The sequence below is a fragment of the Amblyomma mixtum genome, chromosome 1 (genome assembly GCF_055824585.1).
Source record: "Amblyomma mixtum isolate Tamu chromosome 1, ASM5582458v1, whole genome shotgun sequence".
Lineage (NCBI taxonomy): Eukaryota > Metazoa > Arthropoda > Arachnida > Ixodida > Ixodidae > Amblyomma > Amblyomma mixtum.
The window spans coordinates 137,866,652-137,876,767 of NC_143012.1; the positions used below are offsets into that span (position 1 = coordinate 137,866,652).

General features: G+C 49.3%; 1 pseudogene; it reads right to left on the reverse strand.

The window, feature by feature from the left end:
* Positions 1-9,513, reverse strand: part of LOC149367711 (uncharacterized) — a 163,286-nt pseudogene extending 153,773 nt beyond the window's left edge.
* Between the last annotated feature and the right edge of the window lie 603 nt (positions 9,514-10,116).

Consider the following 10,116-nt stretch of genomic DNA (forward strand, 5'->3'; position numbering starts at 1 on the left):
CGGGGAGATTCCGCCAGAGTGGAAGCATGCTAGGATTACATTTATTCCTAAAGCAGGGAAGAAGCTCTGCATTGATAATCTGCGTCCCATCTCGCTAACGTCGTGCTTGGCCAAATTGATGGAGCATGTAGTCCTGAACAGGCTTCAGGGTTATGTAGAGGACAATGAGTTAATACCTGAAACAATGATTGGCTTCAGGGCTAATTTATCGACGCAGGACGTCATGTTACAGCTCAAAAAAGATCCTGGGTACGGCACGGGCACCAAGGCTATCTTGGGGCTCGACCTCACTAAGGCCTGTGACAATGTTACCCATGAGGCAATATTGAGGAACCTATCGCACATAGGACCGGGGGGTAGAACCTTCCGGTACATCAGATCGTTTCTGGAGGGTAGGACTGCGGAGATTGTAGTCGGAGAAATGAAATCGGATCCCTTCCCATTGGGGGGCAGGGGGACACCGCAAGGGTCGGTATTATCGCCCTTCCTATTTAATCTCGCCTTGATCAAGATACCACCAAGGCTGCAAGAGATATCGGGACTTAAACATACATTTTATGCGGATGACATTACTCTATGGGTAACAAGAGGCAGTGACGCACAATTGGAAGAAACTCTACAACAGGCGGTGGATATTGTGGAGGAGCTAGCAGGGGAAGCAGGACTCTCGTGCTCTCAGCCCAAGTCCGAGCTTTTTGTGCTGAGGGATAAACCAAGAGGGATACATGCGAGGCACTATATGCCGCCACCACCTTTAGAGGTGAAAGTGGGGGGAGTACCGGTCGCTGAGGTCCAAACGATCAGGATCCTGGGTATGTATCTGCAGACTAACAGGAAGAATTGCGAGTCCTTGCAAAGGCTTAAAAATACGGTCAATGCTACCGTGCGGCTAATCAGGAGAATCGCCAATCGTAAGAGAGGTGTTAAGGAAAAAGACTTGTGTAAGCTAGTGCAGGCATTTGTGCTCAGTAGAATAGTGTATGCGACGCCTTATTTCAAGTTGGACGCGGCGGAAAAAGGAAAAATGGAGGCTATGATTAGGCAGGCGTATAAAGCGGCCCTTGGGTTGCCTCAGAATGCGTCTACCGAAAGGCTGCTGGGATTAGGGGTGCACAACACCCTAGAAGAACTACGGGAGGCGCACTTGGTGATGCAGCTCGGTAGGCTTTCAAAAACAAAAGCAGGAAGGGACATATTGGAAAGGATCGGCATTGGAGTTGACGTTCCAGCCGGTGACACGAAAATTCAGATGAGGCGGGTAATGCACAAGGGCTTGTACATAAAACCTTTGCCCAAGAACATGCATCCAATACATCACGAGGACCGCAGGAAGGCAAGAGCCAAAGCTTTACATGCTAAGTACGGGAAGTACAACGGGGCAGTCTATGTAGATGTCTCTGAGTATAAGGACAAGGATGCATTTGAAATTGCGGTGGTGGACGGGCGGGGACGCTTGATCGCCTCTGGATCAGTCAAAACCCGCTCCCCAGAAACTGCAGAGGAAGCGGCGATAGCACTAGCTATGACTAGTAGTAATGCTGACCTGATCTTCACCGATTCAAAAACAGCCATCCGAAATTTGGCGAGGGGCAGAATACCTGTCACAGCGGCGCGGTTGCTGAATCGGGCCACGGAGCGAGGGATTACGGAGGCGGAAATTGTCTGGGTACCTGCACACTCTGGGAACCCTGGGAACGAGACGGCTCACATGAATGGTCGAGGTTTCGTCAGCCGAGTAGGTGAGCCGGACGTCCCGGGAAGGTCCACGAGAGATGGGCTGGTATCCTTTCATGACATTACTAATCATTTCAAACTTGAGCGCAGGATTTACCCACCCCCGGACAAGCAATTGGTGAAGGCGCAGGAATGCGTCTGGCGACGATTGCAGACTAGATGTTTCTTCAACCCATACGTGTTGAGCAAAATCTACCCGGACATTCAGCCGGAGTGCAAATGGTGTCACGAATTGGCAACCTATGACCACATATTATGGAGCTGTAGCATAGCACCGCCACCTGCGGACATTATGCGTGATCCTTCCCTCGAGCAGTGGGAGGCCGTGCTGGCCAGCTCAGACCCGGTCGTCCAGACCAGGGCCGTGGAGTCGGCCACCCAGGTCACCGTCAGCCATGGGTTGATGGCCATCTAACACGGAATCGTCCACACATGCTCTCTGACGAAAATAAAGTTTTTCCTTCCATCCATTGTATCCGGTGAACTCTCTCCTTTTTGTCTCTAGCGTTGTACGCGTTTCTAGTGTGTGTTTTCCTTGATGTTTTCGTATATTTTATTGGCTCCTTTCCTTTAAAATAAAAACACGGCTTCGTTTTGTTTTGTTTGTTTTCTTTGTTCCTTTCTTCGAACCTGCACGCGAAAGCGTTCCCCTTCAGCAGTCGGGGACGCGTCCACCCGATTCGCGACACCAGACTCTCTTGGACATGTCGCGGCTTGCAGCGTGAATCATCCCACCTCGCTGGCGCCCGGCGCGGACCCTTCCTCCTCTCCCTCCTCACCGTCTGCTCGAACACCTACGACGCTTCGCCGCCCGCCCGTTCCAGACTGCAAGCCTTCAACGGCCAGGCGGCTCTCGACCATTCGTCTAATTTGAACGGTGGCCAATGCTGTGACCCGACTGGAGGATTTGAACTGCTGGCTGCCGCAACGGAAACCGGCGGCTATAAAAATGGAGCCGCGCTGAGCCCGAGCAGTGGAGGAGGGGAGGCATTCTGTTTGCAGCCTTCGGGCTGCGGCCGTGTACCTGTTTTTTTAGCCAGCGTCCGTTCCGGCGGACGCGGTTGTTGCGACGCGCGTCTTTACTCTCTCTTTTACTCTTTCCTCTTATCTTTCAACTGTCTTCTATCTCCACGTGGCAGCGGTGGTGGCTCGGCTTGAGCCAGTGTGGAGGCCCGTGCACTTTTCCTTTTCACCCTTCTCTCAGTCGCAACCTACCAGCCCGAGCAGCAGACGGGCAGCAGAAGAGACATCACGCCGTAACTACGCTCGCCGCCGGGGTCGCCCTTCTTCTTTGTGCTAGCCCGTGGTGCTCTTGGCCCTTGTATCATGTAAAAGCCCTTGTACGTACTGTACATAAAAGTCATTTGACTCACCGTCACCTCGACCGTTCCCTGGCTCGGAGGCCCAGTCCCAACAATACTTATACTTATCCACTACCTCTAGCGTGATCTCCTGTATTCTATGCTCGCCGCCCTCATCATTAAATGTCATGACTGCAGATTTTAAGGCGACAGCCTTTAATGGCTCATACTGTCGTGACCAAGACGTGTTAGCAAATTTGTCCGCGTTTCAGATTGGTCGAAACGGTCGTGACGTCACTGCGCACGAATTTTTACGGGTGTCCACCGAAATATGTGAGACAGTTACTGCCCAATTTCCTGTTCTCAAATACAATTTTCGACTGGTGTCCACCGATATATGTGAGGCAGTTACTGCGTAATTTCCTTCCCTCAAATACAATTCTCATTTTCTTCATTACGGCCCTTCTTTCTCTTTCTTCTTACACTCCACTTCCTCCCTTCCTATACGGTGCGGTTCAGGTGTCTACCGAGTTGACAGAGAATTACAGCGCCATTTCCTTTCCTCAAGAAGCGTCGCGTTCAAAGGGCAACGCATCGCGCCGAACGGGTGGTGGCGTTCCGTGGACTCCCTGGCAGCGCTACAACACGCTGTCGCGTTCCTCTCCTAGAGGCAAATATTAAGCGTCATTAATCGGTAGTTAGTTAATGCAGCAAGAGAATGTGAAGTGAACAATCGTGTACCAGAATGCAGCACTCAGCCTTTCACCACTTAAGCCGCTAAAGTTCCTCGTACTTTTTTCTTTACTAAACTTGAAACATAATCTATCTCCTTTTGTACCGCAGCCGTCTATCAACGTCTGCAAATCTTCCTTGTTGCCAGCCACTAGCACTATATCATCCCCGTACATTAGTCCATGTATTGAATGTTTAATCCATTCGCCTTGCTCAAAAAAGAGAGGCTGAAGCCAGTCCACTCTTCTCTAGTTTGGTCTTTAATCCTTGTAGGCAACATGAACAACAAAGGTGACAGAGCACATCCTTGCATATAGCCCTCGCTATATCTTTGTAGGCTCTGATACAATTTTTTTTTCATTTTATAAACACTTTCTTAATGATACAAATACCTCTTAAAAGATTAATTACTCCATCTTCAACATCCAATACGACCAGTACGTCGCAAAAATTCTCTTGAATAGCGCTGTCGTAAGGTCCCTTGATGTCCAGAAATAATGGCCTGTGTTCCTTTTCAGCAATCTCTATACACTGCGTCAATGAAAATAGATTGTTGTCAAACCTCCTTTGTTTCCAGAACCCAGTTTGTAGCTATCCTACACTCCCAATTCTTAATCCATGCCTCTAGTCTGTTCTTCATAATCTGCAGTACCACCCTGTAAAACACAAACGTCGCTGTTATGGAACGCTAGTTCTATATGTCAGAATTGTCCCCTTTCCCTTGTATAGCTTGTTCATTCTGCTTAATTGCCATTGATCGGGGCCTTTCCCATCCATTATCATTTTCCTCACTACCTCTCTTAGTGTTTGCTTGGATTTTGGTCGTAGCATCTTTTTTAACATCAGAACACCATCTGGTCCTGTCGATGTCCTACTAGAAGCCTTTTTCTCTGTCCTTTCCCACTCTCTTTGTCCTATGGAAACAGTTGCAGGGATCGGTCTATTCTACATCGATAAATTACCTGCAACATTCCTTTGTTTTCTAATTTTTAAGTCATCTTTGTTCCTATATGCTTCTTGGCTTCATCCCCTTCTAGCCGAATACCTTGATCTGTAATTACAAACCATTGCTCTCGCCTAGTATGATTACTGATAGAGTTGAGATGTTTCCAAAACTTCTCAGCTGCTTTTCTGTCCTTTTTACTTATATTTGACATCCATTGGTCTTCTTTTTTGTAATTTTGTCATTGGTCAAATACGATGCTTCCCTTCTACAACTTAACAAGGTATCCATTTTCTGTCTGCTTCAGCTTCTGGCTACCCCCTTTTCTTGGAATATATATGTTCCCTTCGACGCTTCCCTACGTTTCTGTGTAATCATCTTGCCCTCTCCTCGTAGTTCATTAATGACGCTTGCGATACATCCTACCATTTTTTTGTTTTCTTCTATGGAATTAGCTCCTCCTCACAGGTATACAAAGTCAAGGAGTGTTTGCTCCCCTGCCACTTTTCCTTTTAGCCATAAACGTTCTTTCAATTCCTGTTTAACCCTTTGCCAATTCATACCTTTATGAATAAGTGCCTCAACTCCACCCCCACTTATGCTGTTCTATTGCAATATTCCCATGCGTAGATCAGGATTACACCGTGGTCGCTCCATGTCCCTAATATGTGCTTCCACTAACCCATATGCCATTAATTCCTCCTGCTTTAAATGTTGTTCTGTTTATGCCGACTTCAGCCTATTCCTGCCACATTGCATGTTAATGAAGGAAGGAAGGAATAAAGGAATTTATTTTTCTTTTGCACAATATAGCACATTATATAGAATGTGCCATATATCTGAATTAACTTCGCACTGGCGCTTGTGTCTATTTCTTCTCCTATGGTCCGGTCGTTTATTTGATCTTGGTTCTTCCTTTGCTTCGACATTTTCTAAAGCGGTGTCCTCAGGGCTCTGGGTCCCCCCCCACCCCCCCCCCCCCCCCGGAAAAAAAAAAAAGCTGTTGCCTGGCGACCTATCCTACCCCCTACCCTCTTGCCAGTGGCACCACTGCAGTGACTGCCATCCAGTTATATAGTCCAAGGTTCGACGGAACACCGTCTGGTCAGGGTGAAGCATTATTTATTCACAAAGGAAAATTGGGTCACTGACCAAGTCAAAAAATGAAAAATGACGTTTCGGGTCCCATACGGGGCCCTTGTTCACAATAAGGCTGTCACAGAAGAAGGGATGGTTATATACGCTTCAGAATCTTCTGCAAACTTTTCACGTAGATATGATGTAGCGTGCCCTGATTCTTGTTTAGCGTGTTGGCCGTTGTCTGGATGATTAGGGATTCTAGATGTAGTCTTGCAGATAGGTTTCTTTCCGTCGCCAGGATTTCCACCTCATCCCAGCCTATCTCGTGGCCAGTGGACAGCACGTGCTCTGCAACTGCAGTTTTTGCAGCGCGCTTGTTTCTGACGTCGGCCTGGTGCTCCTTAATGCGCCGCTGGAAGTTCCCGGTTTCCCCGATGTAGACGGAGGGGCAGTCGCTGCAAGGTATCCGATAAACAACGCCAGGGAACTTGGGACGTGGTAGCGGGTCCTTCACGTTGACCACATCGGCTCGAAGCTTGCTGGTTGGCACGTGTGCGATGTGCACTCCGTGTTTACGGAAAATCCTAGAAAGGGCCTCGCTGATCTGACGCACGTAGGGAATCGCAGCACGTTTTATCTTTCTTGTCAGCTCTTGTGCTCCTCGTGTGTAGGTGACTTTCTTGGTCACTTTGCTGATAAAATTTCTGGGGTAGCCATTTCGCTCAAGATCCTTCTGAATAAGCGCCATCTCGTTGCCAAGGCTGACCGGGTCGGAACAGATGTTTTTAGCACGGTTGACAAGGGACGCAACCACTGAACGCTTGTGAGCCGTAGGATGAGCGGAGTCAAAATCCAGGTATCTTCCCGTGTGCGTTGCTTTTCGGAAGACGCTGAAGGCTAAGCGATGCGCATCACGTTTGACGAGCACATCCAAGAACGGTATCATGCCGTTCGCTTCCTCTTCCAAAGTGAAATTTATGGATGGCTCTACGGCATTCAGGTGTTCAAGAAAGCTGTGAATATGCTGCTTGTTTAAAATGCAAAAGCAGTCATCAACATACCTCAGAAACACCTTTGGGCGATGAGTGAACGAGTTCAGGGCTTTCTGTTCAATAGACTCCATTGTCAGGTTGGCAGCCGTGACTGAAATTGACGCTCCCATTGCGGTTCCGAAGATCTGCTTGTACACTGTTCCGTTGTACGTAAAGTACGTGTTGGCTAAGCAGAAATCAAGCAATTCGCTGATCTCGCTGACGTTCAACGGTGTGCGATCGGGAAAAGAGGGGTCGTTTTTTAGGAGCTCTTTGCAGGTTTCCACAGCAAGATCGACCGGGACACTTGTGAACAGGGAACATACATCAAAGGACACGAGCACATCGCAAGTGTCCCGGTCGATCTTGCTGTGGAAACCTGCAAAGAGCTCCTAAAAAACGACCCCTCTTTTCCCGATCGCACACCGTTGAACGTCAGCGAGATCAGCGAATTGCTTCATTTCTGCTTAGCCAACACGTACTTTACGTACAACGGAACAGTGTACAAGCAGATCTTCGGAACCGCAATGGGAGCGTCAATTTCGGTCACGGCTGCCAACCTGACAATGGAGTCTATTGAACAGAAAGCCCTGAACTCGTTCACTCATCGCCCAAAGGTGTTTCTGAGGTATGTTGATGACTGCTTTTGCATTTTAAACAAGCAGCATATTCACAGCTTTCTTGAACACCTGAATGCCGTAGAGCCATCCATAAATTTCACTTTGGAAGAGGAAGCGAACGGCATGATACCGTTCTTGGATGTGCTCGTCAAACGTGATGCGCATCGCTTAGCCTTCAGCGTCTTCCGAAAAGCAACGCACACGGGAAGATACCTGGATTTTGACTCCGCTCATCCTACGGCTCACAAGCGTTCAGTGGTTGCGTCCCTTGTCAACCGTGCTAAAAACATCTGTTCCGACCCGGTCAGCCTTGGCAACGAGATGGCGCTTATTCAGAAGGATCTTGAGCGAAATGGCTACCCCAGAAATTTTATCAGCAAAGTGACCAAGAAAGTCACCTACACACGAGGAGCACAAGAGCTGACAAGAAAGATAAAACGTGCTGCGATTCCCTACGTGCGTCAGATCAGCGAGGCCCTTTCTAGGATTTTCCGTAAACACGGAGTGCACATCGCACACGTGCCAACCAGCAAGCTTCGAGCCGATGTGGTCAACGTGAAGGACCCGCTACCACGTCCCAAGTTCCCTGGCGTTGTTTATCGGATACCTTGCAGCGACTGCCCCTCCGTCTACATCGGGGAAACCGGGAACTTCCAGCGGCGCATTAAGGAGCACCAGGCCGACGTCAGAAACAAGCGCGCTGCAAAAACTGCAGTTGCAGAGCACGTGCTGTCCACTGGCCACGAGATAGGCTGGGATGAGGTGGAAATCCTGGCGACGGAAAGAAACCTATCTGCAAGACTACATCTAGAATCCCTAATCATCCAGACAACGGCCAACACGCTAAACAAGAATCAGGGCACGCTACATCATATCTACGTGAAAAGTTTGCAGAAGATTCTGAAGCGTATATAACCATCCCTTCTTCTGTGACAGCCTTATTGTGAACAAGGGCCCCGTATGGGACCCGAAACGTCATTTTTCATTTTTTGACTTGGTCAGTGACCCAATTTTCCTTTGTGAATAAATAATGCCATCCAGTGCAGAAGAATTGGAGGTGGCCTCGTACACGTCCCTGTTAACATCCATTACTCCGTATCAAGTCGTCGAGTGATTATCCTAATGAGACGGTTAGCCTCAACGACCTTCCTTTCCATCCCGCGAGACTGCCTCTGAGCCTCCGAGATTGTTCACTTGGTCACATGCACCCTCTCAGAGGTCTCTCTAAGCCTACGCATTACCACTTCTGTCTCTCGAGGTTCTGGCTACTCCCATTCAGCGCACGATTGAGACCAGCATGAATAACGACAAGGTGTTCGTTATGCATGTTCTCCCTTACCACCTCCTGGGCTTTGGCCATCGCATCTACCATGCATTTCCCTGACTGGGCCTCCACCTGCACCCGCCTGTCCACCTTCACTTTCGTTCGTTCGCTTCCTGCCTGCTACTGCTGCCCTCTGGATCGCGCTAGTTGGCTCTCCTGCCGCCTTACGCTCTCCTGCCGCCAGTCGTTACCGTGCACGTCGTTACCTTTCCGTATTCCCCACTCAAAGCCTGCTGCACTGCCGCTCTGTAGGGCCGACGAAATTCCGTGTTATACATGCCTTCTGCCTGAGGGAAAAAGGTCTTTAGGTGTACCACGCTTGTCTCGTCCACCACCTGAGGCTGCCCCGAATCAGAGTGACCTGCTGGCCCCGACTTGAGCGCCTCTACCTGCTCTTCTAGCTGGGCCCACTTTTCCCGCTCTCAGTACAGCTCGTCCACAATTCGCTCTAACAGGTCGGCCTTAGCCCCGTCCGTCTTAAGCTACTCGACGACCTGAGTTTCTAGCTTGATCCTTTTCTTCCGCTCCACCTTTAGATTCCCTTTGAGTTCCTTAATCCTAGCTGCCCATCACCTTCGATTGTCGGAACCGCCTCCTCAAAATGCTTACATAGCCTGCACGCAAAGCTAGCCTCCTCTGCCTCGGCGAAACTCTCGAAATCCGTCTCGTCCAAATAACACCAACGCTTGCACTCCTCGCGCTGCACTAGCTCCCCGTCCGCCCCGGCTTTCCTAGCTTGCCAACCCATCGTCCGACCGACTACGCAACGTAAAAGGTCGCCAAAATTCCTAAACAAAGCCCTACGGCACACTCTACTCTGCTACCTCCGCTAGCCTTCCACCCTTAACACGGTGTACAACTACCGCTCCAAGAGCTTGTACAAAACAAATACCAGAAGCACCTAGCTTCGGACGAAGTCGCTGGAGTTCCGCAAAAGCGTCCTCCTCCGAAGGCGCCACGAGCAAAAGGAGTGTCTCTTCGCCGCTGGCGCCCTCTCTTGTTAGTTCAAGTAACCAGAAACTAGGGAGGACCCATAGCGGGGAAGCAAAATCCTAAAGTCGACGAAGCGGGATGAGGTCCCCACAAGTCCACTCCTGATTTTCTCCACACGCCAACTCCAACTACGGCGGTTTGTCTCTGAAAGGAAAGGTAAAACTATAACAGCAGCTGTCTTCCTCTGGCAGCTCTCCAGGCAACATGCCATGCATAGAAATGTGTACAGACAAGAAACGCAGTACTTCTTCGGGGATTTTTTTTTTGTTGTTGTTGTTGAGAATTGGTTCCGAGTTGGGGGAGCTGCACGTACACGAGCGTGACCTTTAATCAAATCTACATGGCATGTCCAAAGCGG